This window comes from Erythrolamprus reginae, chromosome 5 (assembly GCF_031021105.1).
Source record: "Erythrolamprus reginae isolate rEryReg1 chromosome 5, rEryReg1.hap1, whole genome shotgun sequence".
In the NCBI taxonomy this organism is placed as follows: Eukaryota; Metazoa; Chordata; class Lepidosauria; order Squamata; family Dipsadidae; genus Erythrolamprus; species Erythrolamprus reginae.
The window spans coordinates 51,760,512-51,779,729 of record NC_091954.1 but is presented as its reverse complement, the minus strand read 5'-3'; positions in this window follow the sequence as shown (position 1 = coordinate 51,779,729).

Here is a 19,218-nt window from a genome sequence, read left to right as displayed (position 1 = left end):
GACTATTTTTGAAATTGTTAGAAATAATATTCTTCTGGGTTCAGTTACAAGTGGGGGAAAGGATACTGGATTCATGGAGAAAAAGAAGGTTTAATGGTGAACAGGAGCACATGGCATTAGCCTCTGTACAGAAAAGGTGGATTACATGCTTCCAGTTGTTGGGTCCAGAGAAAAAAGGGCAGTTGCTAAAAATCTTTGAGTTTTTATATCTTCTGTTAGACCCAGTGAAGGGCTAGCAACATTTTTACTATCACACTGTGGGCGTGGCTTATGCAGGACACTCTGCATTTTCTTTCAACATCTTTCAGTGGAAATTGGGTGCTCTGGTGGAGCTCCATTTTCACTACCCCATTGCATCCCCCTGTCCGGACACTAGCCCACCCCTGGTTGGACCTCACCTCAGAGTTTCCTGTTCCTGTATAAGAAATGCACTCTGATTGGTTGTCAGATTTCCATGGTGCCTTGCAGAAGCAACTTTGTAGGTTGTGTTTTTGAATTCAAATTTGGCTGCCCCTTTGCTGGATGATGGTGGATTGAAAGGACTTTGGGCAATTCCTAATATAGCTATTTGTTATGTAGAATAGATTGGTCCAGCTATTAGCAAAGGTGAGCTGGGCCATTCCTTGATGGCACATTGACAAAGGTGGGGGCTACTAAGAGTGAATCTTTTTCCTTGCCTAAAAGCATGTTTCTGGAGATGTTCTATATAGTGTTCTGCCTTTTAAAATATTTCCTAGGATATTTCATTTTTCTAGGATGGGGTGGGTGCTAACTTCCTACAAAATAAAAAGAGGTAGTTCCAGGAGCAGGAGAGGGTAGATAAATGTTGATGGTAGCACACAGCCTTGGGTTGTTATTTCAGGAAGGAATAAATTTATTCAGCTTAAAATTTAAGTGAATAATCCAACTTGGCATGAATCAATTACTTCTCTTCTCAGATATTGCAGTTTAGAATTGTCCTCATTTTCTTAAATGTCATTTAAAGGACAGAAACCTAAGGAAAGGACTCTGTTCTAACCTCTCTCCAATCTGTCTTAACCAAAATTGGCATTACTACTATCCAGATTCCCAACACCAGGAGCCAAATTCATCAGTTTTTCTCTAAAGAAGGATGCTGCCCTGAGTCTGTAAGGATAGGGACGGCCTATAAATTTGAAAAACAAACAAACAAACAAACAAACAAACAAACAAACAAACAAACAAACAAATGTTAAAATTCGTGGCAAGACTGTCCAATTGACTTTTGTGAAAAATTTATCCTTTCCCTAAATATGGGGTGGGTGGGTGGGGAGAAACAGAAGGGGCATGTTACTAAGCCAAGATGCAATGATCGTTTCGGTTAAATTAGAATTAGACCTCATTCCAAAACTCCTAGTACAATTATGCAAATGCTTAATAGCCTCGTTAAGTTCACTCATTTAATCAACATTTTAAACCTTGTTTTTCCCAGTTCATTTCCAGGTGGTTATTTGTGCAAAGTATTTTGGGAAAAATATCCTGCTTCTATTTTATTTTCTTCTTGAAATATGTGCCAGATATGAATTTGTATGGTGTATTTTGCATGGCTCCTTAGATGATACTTCTTAGATTTAATTAAACATTGGCAAACACTTCCAAGCCCCAATTTTTATTGATTAATGCAGCTTTCTCCCAAATGGTGCCAATTGGATATATTGTGGTTAGAATATAATATTGAAGAAATCGAACTGGGAAAGGCTGAATTAAAGAACAGTCAGTGACACATTTTAAAAGTGAAACAACCAATAGCTTTTTCTATGGTGAAAGAAAGAATTGTTGGCATAATGATAGATTATCCAAACTGTCTCAGCTTTCCTCTGAATTTTGCAGCCCAGAGGGATTTTTGGGAGCCAGAAAACAACAGAGGAAGGCTGCACAAATTAAGGTGAGCAACATGGAGAGGGCCACTGGAAGCAATGTTCAGCTTGCCAACCCTTCTTACAATGCTATAAATTACTAACAAAAACTGACATTTAGAGAATTAATTCAGAAAGATTTATTCCAAGAATACCCCAGAGAGTTTCAGCCACAGTTTTCAATTCCTCTTTCAATAAGGCTTAAGTAAGAAAGCAATCCAATACCTTATATATAGATCCTTGTTTGTTTGCTCGTTGTGTGCTGTCTTTTTTCTGCCTGATGGTAAAGAAATTAGCAGGATTAATTTTGACAGGAAATCTAGATCTGGTTAGTATTTTGTCATGTTTCTTGCTTACTTAGCCTATTTGCGTGTAGGCAAGATCCCAGAACAGTTGTGGCAGATGGCCATTGTTAGGAAAAATGGGACATAATGATAAATGAAGCTATTAATATGCTATTAATGCTATTAAATAGAGTCATGATGTTCTGGTTTGCCTTATTTTGCTCCCTTGGGGAGATTTGCAGTTAGATTTAATATTGTGGCCTATGAGACAGTTATCCAGAGGACCTAGTTTTTGTGTGTGCATGTCTCCAAAAGCTAAATGGTACGTAATACTGTATCTGTGTGTTTGGAAATGAGCTTTGGCATGAATTGAGCTTATAAGTGAAGTTCATTTAAGACCATCCAGACACGATCCAAGCAAATATTGTATTCTGAATTCACAGAAATGGTTTCAGAGGCAGTTGTAGGTTATATTGCATTCAACTAATTCCAGCCATATGTTATTAAAGCTTAGAGAGCTGTGGCCAAATTATTTCTGTTTGGAAGAGACTGCATTATTTTATCTGAAGCTGAAGCTCTCTGTAGAAAATTAATGGGAGTTAAGTGCAAGCAATAAAATCCAGAAAGGAAAAACATTCTTGATTCCCCTCTTTTTTTTGGAAACAAAACAAAACATGGATTATTAAAATCATGTTTTTCAAAAATAAATATTTCTATTTTTTTCACTTTAAATCCCAGAAGATACATGTCGCCAAGGATTATTAAATGTTATAGAATTTGTGAGCTAAGCAAATCAACAAACTGTAAAGACTGCCTTTTTTTTTTTAAAAGGAAAATGAATATCGAATAAGAAAAGGTACCATTTCAGCTCTGATTAAGATGCAGGATTATCAGTGATCTGCTTTAACATTTAGCATTTTGAAATGTTAATTACTTACAAAAAACAGCCAAACATTGGGTTTCTTTGAAAACAGTTGCTATTCTGATTCTAGTTTGGCTCAACAGTGCTGTGAAAGCAGTATGGAAAAGCTAATTCAGTTTTGCTTCTATGTATGTATGTATGTATGTATGTATGTATGTTTGTATGTATTTAATTCGACTTCTATGCTGCCTAATCCCGAAGGACTCAGGATGGCTTACAACAAAAGAAGTCAAATGTACAATCTAAAGCACTGTTTTTCAACCAGTGTGCCGCCACACACTAGTGTGCTGTGGGACATGGTCAGGTGTGCCGTGAGCCCGGCCCAGCTGGAGCTTCCCTGGCATGATGGCAAGGGAGCTTTTGGGGCCCAGTGGGAGGGTGACAGCCACTGTTGCCTCTAAGCTGCATGTGCATGCGCCCACACAACCATTAGGAAACCCCACCCACAGAAACTTTTGAAGTGGCACAAAGCCACACAGTCCCGAATCACTCCCTTTGCCGGCCATCAAAGCCGGCTGCCCAGGAAAGTGCCGCGTTTGAAAAGCATGCGTTTAAAAAGCGCGCCGCTTTCCCAGGCAGCCAGCTTTCTGGCTGGAGAATCGAGCGATCCGGGACTGCATGTCTTTGTGCCGTGGTGGCCTTCAAGGGCCACCCTTCGTAGCGCCCCACCACCCGTTCCTGCAGGTAGAAGTTGGGCGCACTACCGGGAGGCGGAGGTTGCCCGTGGCTGGGCGCTGAGCGCCGTGGATGCCTGGGAGGGCAAAGGAGTGGATGTGGCTGCTGCCTCTTAGCTGCAGAGCCAGATGGGGGCGGAGGCAAAGGCGACGGCGGAGTCCACGTGGGGCCATGCGGGGCCATGTGGGGCCACTGATCCAGGGGGCCGCGGACCGGCAAGCTGCCCTCCACTCTCTCTCCGCTCTCTCCCTCTCTTTCTCTCTCTTTTGCCGGCATGGTGTACGAGAGAGAAAGAGAGAGAGAGAAAAAGGAGACAGAGAAAGCAAGAGAGAAAGAGAGAGAAAGAAAGCAAGAGAGAGAGAGAGAGAAAGAAAGCAAGAGAAAGAGAAAGAGAGAAGGAAAGCAAGAGAGAGAAAGCAAGAGAGAGAGAGAGAAAGCAAGGGACAGAGAAAGAGTGTGTGTGTGAGAGAAATCAAGAGAGAGAAAGAAAGCAAGAAATAGAGAAAGAGAGAGAGAGAGGAAGAGAGAGAGAGAGAAAGCAAGAGAGAAAGAGAGAAGGAAAGCAAGAGAGAGAGAAAGAGAGAGAGAGAAAGCGAGAGAGAGAGAGAGAAAGCAAGAGAGAGAGAGAAAGCAAGAGAGAGAGAGAAAGCAAGAGAGAGAGAAAGAGAAAGTGTGTGTGAGAGAAAGCAAGAGAGAATGAAAGAGAGATAGCAAGAGAGAGAAAGAGAGAGAGAAAGAATGCAAGAGAGAGAGAGAAAGCAAGAAAGAGAGAAAGGGGGGAAGGAGGGAGAGGGAAAGACATAGAGGGAAGGAAGGAGGGGGAGAAAGCAAAAAAGAGAGGAAGAAAGAAAGAAAGAAAGAAAGAGGGATGGAGAGAGAGAGGGAAAGAAAGAGGGAGGGAGAGAGAAATAGGGTGAAAGGGAGGAAGAGAGGGTTTTTTTCTCCAAACTTTTTTTAGCCCCCCTGCTCCTCCCTCCGCTCAATGTTCCCCAGGATTTTGTAAATGTGCCACGGCTCAAAAAAGGTTGGGAATCACTGATCTAAAGCAATAAAACCATAATTAAAACCCATAGTTAAACTATCTAGTCAGCATGCATGCATACCATTCATACAATTTGGCCATGATAGTTGTTAATTCATGGCCCCCAGGTCTGCTGGCAAAGGCAGGTCTTCGTGGCCTTACGGAAAGCCAGTAGGGTAGGAGCAGTACTGACTTACTGCTCTTCAGCTGCAGTAGTAGTAAATGAAAGGCATACTTTTGGAGAGAATTCTCATCTGTTTTGTCATCCCTCTGCTCACTTTCTCTATTGATTTTAGAGACTGGTTGTTAAGTGAATCTGGCTTCCCTATCAACTTTGCTTGTCAGAAGGCTGCAAAAGGGGATCATGTGACCCCAAACACTGCAACCATACTAAGTGTGAGTGTGAACCAGTTGCCAAGCATCTGAATTTTGATCATTTGTTCATGGGGATGTTCCCTCAGCACTTTCAAACTAAGTCTACACTACTATTAATCTTCTCAGTGTTCCCATTACCCATCACCCATCTCCTCCCACAAATGACTGTACGACTGTAACTTTGTTGCTTGTATTCTTACAATTTATATTGACTGTTTCCTAACATGATTTGATCCGGACTATCATTAAGTGTTTTACCTTATGATTCTTGATGAATTTATATTTTATTTTATGTACACTGAGAGTATATGCACCAAGATGAATTCCATGTGTGTCCAATCACACTTGGCCAATGAAATTCAATTCAATTCTATTCTACAAAGGTTGTAACTGAAAAATGGTCACAAGTCCCTTTTTCAATGCTGTTGTAACTTTAAATGGTCACTAAGCAAACTGTTGTAAGTCAAGGACTGGTTGTATTTCTAAATTGCTAAAATAATACATGTGCAAAATCATGGTGCTATTAGCTAATTGAACAGTTTGTGCCATTAATAATATGGCACAGTGAAAGATAATTATATATATTGTAAACTGGTTTGTGAGAGCGTGGAGAATGAAAATATGTTTATGAAAATACCATTTATTGAAATGGTAATACCAGAATATACCAGAATATCTCCGGGACTGCCTTCTGCCGCACGAATCCCAGCGACCAGTTAGGTCACACAGAGTTGGCCTTCTCCGGGTCCCATCGACTAAACAATTTCGTTTGGCGGGACCCAGGGGAAGAGCCTTCTCTGTGGTGACCCCGACCCTATGGAACCAACTCCCCCCAGATATCAGAGTTGCCCCTACCCTCCTTGCCTTTTGTAAAGTCTTAAAAACTCACCTCTGTCGTCAGGCATGGGGGAATTGAAATATTCCCTTCCCCTAGGCTTATAAAATTTATGTATGTATGTATGACTGATCTCTTAAACTGAGGTTTTTAGATTTTTTAATATTAGATTTGTTTACGTTGTCTTTTTACTGTTGTTAGCCGCCCCGAGTTTGCAGAGAGTGGTGGCATACAAATCTAATAAATAAATAAATAACTAAATTTATCAATAATTCTACAATCAGAGTGATTGAATTCTGCATATACCTAACCAAGAAAGATACACTCAGTTTAATACAATAGATGGTTACTGTTGAGAAAACATGATAGGATCAAGTTGTTTGGCAAAGATCCTGTAAACAATTAGACTGGCAAACCCTCTTCAGGATCGAACATTAAATTATGATTTATGTAACCATGAGTAAGTCACAGCTGAAGTTCATACAATAGAAGCCATAAATCATAACTTAGAGACAACAAAGGTTTAGTCTTCATAAAGCATGCAGAGCCAAAGAAAGCATATTTTGGCGTAATGCTACTGACTCTCACTTTAAATTTATAATATAAGTTACAATAATTTATTAAGACAGATTCAACAAGAGAATTCTTGTTTATTTTACTCAGTTAATATAATTTATACTCTCTGCATTTTAGAAAAACTTTAATATACTTAGATAAGATATGGAATATGACATCTTCTGAAATCATGATTAAATCATTAAATAAGAAATCTTTGAATCACATGTTTTATTATCCAAAAATTGAGGATTGTCTTGGACAGATAAAAAATCAGTGCACTTTTAAAGGATAACATGTTTAATAATGGGCGGCTTCACTTCCATCCATTGACTGACAAATGAATATTTTAATAATAAAACAATATTGTATATGCCATTAAGTATCTTGTAAATTTGCCAATGAACCATTTAGAACAGAGGCAACCAGAGGTAAGTTGATTTTAATGACATTCCAAACTTCCTGCAAGAATGTAGGTTTTGTTCAATCAGCTGATTTTGATAAATGTTGGACTCAAAAAATGAATATTTGTAGAAATTGCAAGGAAAATAAGAACAGCTGTAGCTGATTTTTAAAGGAGAAATGTTTCAAACCTGAGAAAATGTATTTAAAAATGTATTTGAAAGAGTGAGTAAAATCTTTCCTGAAAAAGAACAGTTGGACAGCTTTTTCCTAGCCTTAGACAATGATAAAGTACCCATGGAAGAAGTACTATTTCAAGCGAATAAAACCTATGGCACCATCTACTTCATGGTGAGTACAAAGACAAAAGTTTTCAATTCATTCTCTTTCTTTTTATCAATGACCATTTAGGCTATTCCTGAATGGCGGAGCAAAACACCAATTTATTGACTAAAAGGTGTCTGAGCTCAATTGCTTGTTTTCTGTGAGTTCTAATTAAAAGTATGTGGACAGTCCCATGCTCATCATATTCTAATGTTCAGATTATCTTGACTGGATTTTTTTAACTGGATAAAAAAAATACTTGGAAAGGAAGGTATGCACAATGAGATATTTTCACGGGTACAGGTATGAAGGTCTTCGGGATCCGAAGTTGTCTGGAAGCCAAATAATATCTTAGAAGACATAAAAAATGCGGTTATGTCAAATAATATTTAGAACCATTGTTTCTGTCTTTGTTTAGATTCTTTGACCACTCAAAGCTCCTGGGTAAGTGAAATAAATCATGCAAATCAGTTAAATAATATGCATACTACAATATATGATATACAACAAGATTTTCTTCCATAAAGTAAAATGGCAGAGTCATGCAATATATCTGATATGGGTTTCATCAGGTATATAAAGGTGATTATGTTCTAGTTTGACTGAAAATTAGCATAGACTCTAGACAAGACACCTCTAATGCTGTCCCAGACAACTGAAATTTGGTTAGCTTCTATATTTAATATTCTGTTTGGTTTTGCCTTCCAAATTTAGATAAACTGATCTGAAGGTCAACAAAATTAAATGTGCACTAGGATATGATGAACATACATATAGTATGTATGATGATACATACGGTATATACACAAAGTAAATGGTGAATGCTTATGTAAATCTTATCTTCATCCCTTTTAACATTTCCTAAATGTTTATATATTTGTTAGTATATTTGTTAGAGTGTTTCCAACTTTTTTTAAAAAAAATTCTATACAGTACATTAATTTTCTTTTATATTGTTGGTTGCATAAATTGTGAGTCCCTAATGTTTTGGAGCTATGGCCACATTTGGATTTATCAAGGATATTGCTGTAATATGGTTGCAGGTTGTGCAACCTAACTGCCTCTTACATTTATAATATCTAATATGTTACTAATTACTAAGACTCTCATATTTGTTTGATTGTTCATCACCATCAATTGGTCAAAATGGTGCATCGTGGAGCTACCAATTTTGAATCAACATACCTCAAATGGACTAACCTATAGAATGTGTCCAAAGTCAAAGATCCATGGGAATGGAATTTGGCAAAGTTGTGGCTGCTTCTGTATTGTCCTGCTGCAATCAGCCATGGTCATATTTTCATCATTTTCAATGCTCACTGTCAGCTTTCTAAAAGGAACACTGTGGGACACATTAGGAAATTTCCCCAATTCCACTACATTTTGCCCACTTATGTTCATTTTGTTTCTCTGTTTAAGCAATAAAATATGGCTGAAATGATGACACAATAGGTTTATTAAATTGTCTAGTATTATATCATTGGATGGATAATCATTGATAAAAATAAAAATGTTAGTATTATCCTGTGGTCTTATTTAAAAGAATATACATGTAAAGCATTTTATCATTTTCAGAATGGTACCCTTATGCTTCTCCATAAGGAAATTGCTTCCTATGATAGAGCTTTCAAATTATTTTATAAAAAAATAAACTAAGAACAAGAATTAAAGTAGTTTTTGGCTTAGGTGACAATTATTAGCCGCCCCGAGTCTACGGAGAGGGGCGGCATACAAATCCAATAAATTATTAATTATTATTATTAATAATAAATAATAATAATTATTATTATTATCAAGGTCAATTATTTTTTTATCATCCACCATTGAGTATTTTGATAATATGTTTGTGATTATTATTATTTCCCTCACCAAGAAAAAGTGCAGTTCATATTGGTTTATCTGATGCACTGATAGATTTTTTGTCATTTATTCTCATATTTTCTATTTAGTTTAAATTCCTGAGTTAAGGTCATAAAAATAAGAATTTGAGCAAACAACAGAAGATTAAATAATGTGGGGCAACAGATTAACATACAGTGGTACCTCTACTTAAGAACGACTCTACTTATGAACTTTTCTAAATAAGAACCGGGTGTTCAAGATTTTTTTTTGCCTCTTCTCAAAAACTTACAAACCATTTTCTACTTACAAACCCAAGCCTCTGAAACTGTAACCGGAAAAGGCAGGGAGAAGCCTCTGTGGAACCTCTCTAGGAATCTCCTGAGAGGAAACAGGGCTGGAAAAGGCAGGGAGAAGCCTCTGTGGAGCCTCTCTAGGAATCTCCTGAGAGGAAACAGGGCTGGAAAAGGCATGGAGAAGCCTCCATGGGGCCTCTCTAAGAATCTCCCGGGAGGAAACAGGATCTCCACCCTCTCTGTGGTTTCCCCAATCGCAGGCATTATTTGCTTTTACATTGATTCCTAAGGGACAAATTGCTTCTTCTTACAAACTTTTCTACTTAAGAACCTGGTTATGGAATGAATTAAGTTCGTAAATAGAGGTACCACTGTATATGAAAACAGTTCCCCAAAGTGAGGACTTGTTTTTTTTACTGATCAATAATTTATATTCTTTCTAATCTGTGGCTATGTACATAATTTAACTACAGTACTGAAAATGGGCCATGTAAAGTATTTATTTCAACCGTTCTTCATTTCCATATTTCTGTTTCATATTTCTGTTGGAAATGGATAGGACAGGATTTAAATTTCTTCCATTGTTAGGATAGCTTTGATGTTAGTAGTTGGTGTACAATTTAGAACTAAGGTTTAAAAGTGACTGACTTTCAGAAAGAAGTACAGTGGTCCCCCGATTATTGCGAGGGTTCCGTTCCAGGACCCCTCGCAATGATCGGTTTTTCGCGAAGTAGCGCTGCGGAAGTAAAAACACCATCTGCGCATGCGCAGATGGTGTTTTTACTTCCGCCGCAGCAGCGAGGAGCCGAAGATTGGGGTTCCCCCGCTGCCCATGCAAACTCCTCGCTGCTGCCGCGCCCGCCGCTTGTCCGCCGCCTGCCTGCCCGCGCGCCCGCCCTTCGCCCGCCCACGCCGTTCGCTCGCGCTGCTTCCCAGCTGAGTCCTGAAGCGAAACGCGGAAGTTCGCCTTTGACTTCGGGACTCAGTTGGGAAGCCGCGCGGCTGTTTTAAAACGTCGCCGCCGGCATGGGGGGCTTGCCAGCACCCCCCGGACCCCCAACCCGGGTTTGGGGGGCTGCTAGGAAGCCCCCCATGCCGGCGGCGATGTTTTAAAATAGCCGCGCGGCTTCCCAACTGAGTCCTGAAGCCAAACGAACCCGGGTGGCCGGGCAAGCAGCGAGCGAACGGCGGGTGGCCGGGCGAAGGGCGGGCGAGCGGCGAAGGGCGGGCGAGCGGGTGCTGGGGGGGGCTTCTCGCCCTCCCGCCAGCAAGAGGGGGAAGACCCCGGGAAGCCGCCCAGCAGCTGATCTGCCCGGCGCCATCTACGCATGCGTGCCCATAGAAAAAAGGGCGCGCATGCGCAGATGGTGTTTGTACTTCCGGGTTGAAAAATCGCCATATAGCTGTTTCGCAATGATCGGGATCGCAATACCCGGGGGATCACTGTATTTACATTTGGATTTCAAAATTTAATCAAACCTATACACTACTCTAAGAAAATGGTCTGGTATAGGAATTGATTTGATGTGTTGTGTAATTTTTGACTATTTTGGGATTTATATCTGGTTGTTATATTTGAGAACAGCAAAAATTCTTTTCCCAATTGATCAAATTAGCTATGGTTGAAGAATTTATTCATTTATTTTTGCCTTTCCATGCAGTATGATTTTGGGTCCTCTTAATTGCTTCATCTCTAGCTTTCTCCTTTGAAAACAATTTTTACAAAATACGGTTTTAAGATAGGCAGCTAGATAAAGGTGATAAATGGAAACAAGAGAAGTCAAACATTTTCATTCTTTATTATACTGTCATTTTAACATTTATTAAAACATTTTTGTGCTTCATTTCATATAGTCCTAAATATGATTTTATTGTCTAATGACTTATATATTTCCCATTGCTTTTATTATTTATATTTCTTTTCTTTTCCATTTGACAGATTAGATCTTTTAAATATTTGTGGAATGGAAAAGGTTAAATGATACGTAATCTTTCAACTTCATTGGCAATGAAAGACTATGGTATCGTGTTCTGGAAAGAGTTCCTAGAACAGCATCTAGTGTGGCTAAAAAGGCCAATCCCAGAGTGGCAATCGCTTCTACACTGAGCACAGATTTATTCTGTCCCCTGCCTGGCCCCCAGATTTTGCTGGTTCTGGGACTGCCTCTTTGCCTCAACCTGACAAACAAGTGTCTCCTAGAAATGGAGAAGTCCATGCTGCATGTTTAAGCTCCAAGATGAACAATCAGAGGTCAAGTTTTCCTAGCTGTTAATGTCCATTCCCAAGGCCTTTAAACCCCTCTTACAGATATCCTTATATCGCAGCTGTGGTCTCCCTCTGGAGCGCTTTCCCTACACTAGTTCACCATACAGGAGATCTTTCGGAATCTGCTCATCATCCATTCTCACAACATGCCCAAGCCATTGAAGACATTGCTGTTTCAATAGTGTGTATATGCTAGAAATTCCAGCACGTTTCAAGACTGTGCTATTTGGAACTTTGTCACACCAGGTGATGCCAAGGATACTTCAGAGACAGAGCATATGGAAGGTATTCAACTTTCTCTCTTGCTGTGCGTAAAGGGTCCAAGACCTGCTGCAATACAAGAGTGTGCTCAGGACACAGGCTCTATAAACCTGGATCTTTGTATGTTCTGTCAGCTTTTTATTAAGCCATATTCTCTTTGTGAGTCTAGAGAATGTGGTGGCCACTGTACCAATACATTTATTCAGCTCAGTATCTAGAGAGAGAGTATTGGTGATGGTTGAGCAAAGATAACCATGGACGACCTCTAATTCTTGTGCAAAGATTGTAATATGAGGAAATGAATCCACATCCTGATCCATGATTTGAATTTTTTTCAGGCTGATTGTTAATACAAAATCTTGGCAGGCCTTGCTAAAACAGTCAATGAGTCATTGAAGTTCTTCAGCAGAATGAGCAGTAACAGCAGCATTGTCAATGAAGAGGAAATCCCATAAGCATTTCAGCTGAACTTTAGACTTTGCTCTCAATCTAGAGATGCTAAAGAGTTTTCCGTCTGATCTGGTCTAGAGATAGACTGTTACAGTTCCAAAAGCATGTTTCAACATGATAGCAAAAAAGATCCTGAATTGAGTTGATACAAGGATGCAGCCCTGTTCACTCCACTTTGAATGTCAAAGGAATCTGATGTTAAGATATCAAAAACTACTGTGTCCTTCATTTCCTCATGAAGGACCTGATGATGTTGAGGAGCTAGGGTGGACAGCCGATCTTGGGGAGGATTTTATAAAGGCTGTTCCTACTAACCAGGTCAAAAGCTTTTGTAAGATCTATAAACATTCTAAAAAGTGACTGTCTTTGTTTCCTGCATTTCCTGCAGTTACTGTAACTAAGAGAAAATACCATATCAGTAGTGGACCTGTTGGCTTGGAATCCACATTGTGATTCTGGAAAGACTTTTTCTGCAAGCATCTAGACCCTCTTCAATACAACATTTATTGATATTGATATTCCATAGTTTTCATTTGCAGAATCCAAGGTGCCATCTTGAATGCTCTTAGCAATCTTTTTAGCTGTAGATTTACATTAAATGGTTTGTTACAGTTTTTTCTGATAATGGCAACAGTGGATAACATGACAAGAAACAGAGTAATTGCTTTTTTACCCAGTGGCAGTTAATTTTCTGATACATGAAAATAGCTTTAGATCTTTCACTGTTCTGCACTGTGTCGGATCATGCTAATATTGCTTTTTGTCTTCATAAATCAATCTGAGGAAAGGACAACACTGAAGTAAACTTTAGTCTTATAATGTATTTCAGAATTTCTTTCAGGGTGCTTTGAGCTTTTTTTACTTGGCTTTGCTGTTGGAAAATGTGCTATCTTATGTGCATAATTTACTCAGAAGATGGATCACTTTTCTAATCTAGATGGTGAACAATCCATACGTTTCTCATACCAACCCTGCTCAATGTTGTTATTTATCAAATTGAACATATATTTCTCCAGCTTTAAAACTCTCATTGTGTTATTACTCTAAGTTGCTACTTCATCTGTTCTGTCCTTGGCTCTGAATGTGACTTTAAGCTCTTTTTCCATAGCAACACCAGATTCACAGATTACTCTTTGTAGTTGACAGCATGTCTCACTGCCAAAGAACTTGTGTCACCTCCTGCATCTTGTCTGCTTTGAACTAAAAAAGACAAGTGCACAATTTATTTTATTTTAGAATGAATATAAGAAGATAAGAAACTGTCTGCTTCCTTTTCAAACTCTGTTTGTTTCTTGAATCTGAACAGAGTCTCTAGTAGAAGTTTTCTGAAGGTCTTCACTAGATGAGGCCAGTACTCAAGCAACTTGTGCTACATGCACCATTCACATTAGTATTAGAGAAGCATTCATTTGCAAAGGACGGTCTTTTAATAACAGGTGTATTAGAAGCAGAGTGTTGGCAGTGCAAATAAAATTCTTTTGTTATAGAACATTAGCTGATTATTCTGATGACATTGACATAATTTTGGGCAAAGTCCATTTGTTGCATCTTTTCTCACCTTTTCTGATACACCCACTCCATTTATGACAGGAGTTTTCTTTGCCCTTTTTCTAAGGGCCTGTTTATCATCACTTCCAATGTCTCCAAATCACTTCAAACCTCCATAAATCTCCATATATCACTTGTATCCTACATCCTAGAAATATAGGAAATATAAGAAATATTAGGGAATGGCTTCAATTTACACTTTATACATTCATCTTGATATTCAATTAGTAGCTTTAAAACTTCTAACCAGCTTCCAAAAACCTACTGTAATGCAAACATTTAGCTTACCATGTCAAGATTGAAAGACGAAAGGTACGAGTGCCTTGTAAGTGACAGCTTGGTAGACAGATGGGCAGACCAATTTTTTATTCTTTATATTAGAGCAGAATTGAAAAGATGTTCTGTCAATTCTAGGACCCAAGTATGTTTGGGAAACAAGATGTTTAAAGTACTGCAAAAGGGAGAGGATGTGGCAGAATGTAATTTGGATTCCCAGGAGGAAGGGAGGACATTCCAGAGAAGCAAAAGACAGTGAAGTTTAGATAGTTTGGGTGGGAAGAATAGAATTAAGATGATTCCTCCCTAAGAATTTTCAGGATATATAATCACTAATTATGTATCCTGAGAATTCCCAGGGAGGAGGAGCTGTGTAGTCTGATTTAGTTTGGCAATTTTTCTCTCTATAGATGAGCATCTAGAAAAGAAATTGCTTAGAAGAACCTCAGTGTGTCTTTCTTTGGTCTTTGGAGCCTGACAGTTAATAATTGTTCTCCAAAGGGAAGCTGTATCAAGGTTTGAAGTTTTTGCTTTAGTTGCCTGCCTACCAATGAAATCTGAATAGATTCTCAGTCATCCAGGTCATAGTAATCTCAAAAGTGCTTTTTCAAAAGACAACTGGACTGCGCTCTCTCTCTCTCTCTCTCTGTTTCTCTCTCTCTCTCTCTCTCTGTGTTTCTCTCTCTCTCTCTCTGTTTCTCTCTCTCTCTCTTTCCTCCCTTCCTCCCACTTCCTTCCTCAAGCTAAAAAACACTCCTGCTGCTTTTTGAGGCAAATCTGTGTGGTACCTGAAAATCTATTAATAATCACTTTTATAATTCACAGTCTTTTTCATTAGATATTTGGAATTCTGAGAAAGGAATATTCAGTATACATATACCGGTTGTTGTTGGTGGGCTGTAAGGAATAGGAGAAAGAGATGAAAAAGAACAGAGAAATACTTTAGATAGTAACCATGAATAAAGTTGCAATAAAACTCACAGTTCTTGACAGTTATGTATTTCTTTCCCTGGAAACAAGAAACACCTCTGTCTCAGCCGATTACCCCTCATTCAGATCATTATAAAACATTTTCATGGCAAAGAAACAAAGAACCACAGAAGTGTGTGTGCAATCAGGATATTGGTAGGTCTTCACTTGAAGCCCTGAATAAACATTCCCAGAGGATTCCTAAAATCAGAAGCCCCTGACAGGGGAAGAGAAAATCAGTTCATTCATTACAAAGTGCAGACAACAGTGTCTGCTACAAGTCTCAAGAGAGTGGAATGATCCCCTGTTGATTTTAAGCATTTCCTTTTCTGTTTGATTTGTGTCCATGCTCTTGATTGGGTTTTGTCATTTATTTATTTATTTTTATTTATTTATTTATTTTGTCCAAAACACAATGATGGTTTTAGTGGGTATATATCTAAATACACATAGTAAAATACATGATGAAGGTTATAGAGTAGATACTCATAGTAAAATATATCTAAGAAATAATAGAAAAGAAGATATAGGAATAGAACATATCAATGAAAGAATAGAAGAGATATAGGAATAGAGGAAAGGTATAGGAGATATAGGAGAGCAATAGGACAGGGGACGGAAGGCACTCTAGTGCACTTGTACTCGCCCCTTACTGACCTCTTAGGAATCTGGATAGGTCAACCGTAGATAATCTAAGGGTAAAGTGTTGGGGGTTTGGGGATGACACTATGGAGTTCCACGCTTCGACAACTCGGTTACTGAAGTCATATTTTTTACAGTCAAGTTTGGAGCGGTTAATATTAAGTTTAAATCTGTTGTGTGCTCTTGTGTTGTTGTGGTTGAAGCTGAAGCAGTCACCGACAGGCAGGACGTTGCAGCATATGATCTTGTGGGCAATACTTAGATCTTGTTTAAGGCGTCTTAGTTCTAAACTTTCTAGGCCCAGGATTGAAAGTCTAGTCTCATAGGGTATTCTATTTTGAGTGGAGGAGTGGAGGGCTCTTCTGGTGAAGTATCTTTGGACATTTGATCCAGTTTTGTAGAGTGACAAAATTATGGCTGTTTCTTGCACTATTTGACTTTTGGGGCTGTCTTGGTAAAAAATAGAGAGACTTTATATGAGATGTATTATATGCATCTGCTTTCAGGCTCTTCAAGATAGGCAAAAACTAGGCAGGAACTATAGTCAGGGAGATTTGACTAAACCTTTACTGGAACATAGATGTAGGAACCAATACCACAATGACAGTCATCTTGAATGTTGCAAAGTTGGTCTTGACTTATGTATCTTTTAAAAAGCAAATCCAGTATTTTCCCTGCTTCTCTATCTTTTTAACTTCCAACCTTATTGTTTTCAGTTCTCACACTTGCTTTGTAATAGTAATTTCAGTACATTCATCATATACAGTGCCTTCTCTGAGAATCCCCTGCCATAGAATCAAATACATTAACTTTTTGATCATGGGCACCTGATGTCCTTCTTTCCTTCTGACATCAAGAATGAACCTTTGTATACACAATCCTTAAAAGGAACATCTGAACATATTAAGGAATGAACCATTTTAAACCTTTGCAAATTATTTATTTTATTTATTTATTTATTTTATATTTATTTATTTATATTTATTTATTGGATTTGTATGCCGCCCCTCTCGGTAGACTCGGAGCGGCTAACAACAGTAATAAAAACAGCATATAAAAATCCAATATTAAAACAGTTAAAACCCTTATTATAAAATCAAACATACATACAGACATACCATGCATAAAATTGTAAAGGCCTAGGGGGAAAGAGTGTCTCAGTTCCCCCATGCCTGGCGGCAGAGGTGGGTTTTAAGGATTTTACGAAAGGCGAGGAGGGTGGGGGCAATTCTAATCTCTGGGGGGAGTTGGTTCCAGAGGGCCAGGGCTGCCACAGAGAAGGCTCTTCCTCTGGGTCCCGCCAAGCGACATTGTTTAGCTGACGGGACCTGGAGAAGACCCACTCTGTGGGACTTAACTGGTCACTGGGATTCGTGCAACAGAAGGCGGTCCCTGAGATAATCTGGTCTGGTTATTATATTTATTTATATTTATTAAATGTATATGCCGTCCATCTCACCGGTCAAGTGACTCTGGGAGGTTATTTATTGGGAAAGTTTGTTTCTTGCCTTTGAAGAATTAAAGAAATCCTGGTACAGATGAGGTGTAGTTCTCTCAAGGATATGCCAAATCAAAATTATTTGCCAGCTGAGGTTGAAAAATTATACAATATTAAAACCCCATCAAACAATTGTGAGAAGCAGTGTGGCACCATATGCATCAATTTAAATTTTTAATATTGATAAAAACAACCCATGCAAACAAAATCCCTGAGACAAAAAAATGTTTAACAAAAACTTATTTAATATTGGGCAAGGAACTAGAAACATTTGTAGTACAAGTCAGAAAGAGGCTTTCCTTCATTTACTTGAATAAACATTCCCAGAGGATTCCTAAAATCAGAAGCCTCTGACAGGGAAAGAGAAAATCAGTTCATTCATTACAAAGTGCATGACTTACTTAGGTATGTCCCCATCAAAGAAAGAGGGAGCGGATGAAAACATATATCTTGTGGATGATCTTTCATTTGATAGATCTGATGTGAGAGTTGACTTGCATATCAATTTTAAAAAAATACCCTAATAAATATGAACATGGAATTGGTAGAACTATTGTTTCCTTTACAGGAAAATCTTTTGAAGAAGAAAGACACATACTGAAAACAATATTAGTTGTGGCGTCTGAAAACATGGGTTTAGATACTCATATAAATCTCTCAACATTACCCAACCTTTGATCGATGTTTACATCTACTGTCCTGAATACCTGGTAATATTTGGTAAGTGGACTTAGATTTTATTCTTTGTGATACATTCAAATATTTGACTCCCTTGATAAGTATTATTAAACATGTGTTTTTTAAAATTGTACCCATGGTTATCTCAGACCTTTATTCTTATGATCTCTTTACATCAAAAGTAACTTGAAACCAAAAATTCTTCCATCCTATCATACCCTGCTGGTGTACACATTTATTAGAACACTCATTCAACTGGCTGAAATTTACATATTCACTCTTTTCATACGATATACAGTGGTACCTCTACTTAAGAACTTAATTTGTTCCGTGAACAGGTTCATAAGTAGAAACGTTCTTAGGTAGAAGCAATTTTTCCCATAGGAATCAATTTAAAAGCAAATAATGCATGCAAACCGATTAGGAAAAAAAATAAAAGCTCGGAATTTGGGTGGGAGGAGGAGGAGGAGGAAGAAGAGGAGGAAGAAGGTGGGGTGAGGGGAATCAAAAAATTCCAAAACTTTAAGGCTTAAAAAAAAAAGAGGGACTGAGGTGGTGAGGAGGAGCACGTGCCTCCAATACACCCGGCACGAGGCTGTCTCCCATACATTGGCTGCTGCTGCTGCTACCTGGTGCCTCTTCCTTGCCATGCTGAAGAGCTCCTCTCTCCTCTCGCTCGCTCGCTTTGTAGCCGGCGCCTTTTCTTCACTGTGGTGACTCCTCGGCTGCCCAGAGCGAAGGAAGCATTTCTTTTCTCTGGGTGCTGGCAGAGGTTTATTCCCTGTCCAAGTGCCCAGAGAAAGGAAAATGCTTCGTTTGCTTTGGACTGGTGGGTGGGTGGGTGGGTAGGTAGGTAGGTAGGTAGGTAGGTAGATAGATAGATAGATAGATAGATAGATAGATAGATATTGGAAGGACAGCAGAACTTAGAAGAGAAGCAAATTACTTTGATGCACCAAAAACAGTGGGATGGAAATATTCAAATAGGAACAAGCTGTGAAGTTCACAGAGTTCTGGGTTACATTCTGGGTTTGCCTTTTTATAAAGAACATCAAATCACATATTCATATACATCATATATGTTTTCTACAAAACTGATAAATCTCCAGCTGCTTTCCTACCAGGCGTGTGAAGAGACCTCACTAAAGTTATCGTTGGCATGCAATTTTGTATTTTAAAAATGGGGTTGGAAGGAGAACAAAAATGAATGATGTTTATACATTTTCAA